The 879-nt window shown below is 33.6% G+C and overlaps 1 long non-coding RNA gene across 1 annotated transcript in view; it reads left to right on the top strand.

The window, feature by feature from the left end:
- The first annotated feature begins 522 nt into the window (after positions 1 to 522).
- LOC106883651 (uncharacterized) overlaps positions 523 to 879 on the top strand; it is a 3,756-nt gene continuing 3,399 nt past the window's right edge. The window contains exon 1 of the long non-coding RNA XR_001411150.2: positions 523 to 649. This is a non-coding gene — a long non-coding RNA (uncharacterized LOC106883651). The remainder of the gene's footprint in view (positions 650 to 879) is intronic.

Here is an 879-nt window from a genome sequence, read left to right as displayed (position 1 = left end):
CATGTAAAAAATACACCAGTGCTGGTGCTACATGAAAAGCACTTGGTACACTCTATAAAGTAGTTGGTATTAGGAAAGGCACCAAGCCATAGAAACCATGCCAAAGCTGACAATGAAGTCTGGTGCAGCTCTCCAGCTTACCAGCTTCTGTCAAACCATCCAGCTCATGCCATCATTAATAATTAATTTTTAATAAGCCTGCTCGTTATTTGCAGCATCAGCATCTTTTCAGATGTTGAAATTCTATATGTCTTTGCAGTGAGCTCTGACTGCCATGAGATGACTGGTGCTTCCCACTGAGGATGTGCAATTAACTGAAATCATGTGATTTGGAAATTCTGGTACCAATAACAGACAAATTTCATTTGCTATGATCAGTGTGTGCTTTTATGCACCAAGCACCTATATGAGAGGATCGCTCAAAGCTTATAACACAATATTCAGAGTTCTAACAAGACGTCCATTTAAAGTTGGTTATAAAGATTACCTATTACTCTTTCTTTCAGATTATTGTTCATCATTGAATGACATATGATTGTTCTTAACATATTCATTCTCTTTTTTCTTTTTCAGACCATATTTTCTCTTACCTGTGAGAAAGATTTTACTTCAAAATTTTACATGTGTTTATCGCGCAAGTGTTTTCTAGGTAAAATATTTTAGATATATATAAATACATAAATGTGCATACCATATTTATTTGTGCTTAAGTTGCATCATTTTACACTTGATTTTAACTGTAAAAACTGGGGTGCAACTTATGCATGGAGCAAAGCTAAAACTATGAAGAGAAAATATTTTGTACCAAGATTTAACACTAAATTAGGGGCGAAACTTATATATGAGTAAATATAGTATATAGTAAATATAGTATATAGT

This window comes from Octopus bimaculoides, unplaced genomic scaffold, assembly GCF_001194135.2.
Source record: "Octopus bimaculoides isolate UCB-OBI-ISO-001 unplaced genomic scaffold, ASM119413v2 Scaffold_341484, whole genome shotgun sequence".
In the NCBI taxonomy this organism is placed as follows: Eukaryota; Metazoa; Mollusca; class Cephalopoda; order Octopoda; family Octopodidae; genus Octopus; species Octopus bimaculoides.
The sequence above is the reverse complement of the archived record's forward strand: the minus strand, read 5'-3'. Positions and strand labels throughout refer to the sequence as shown.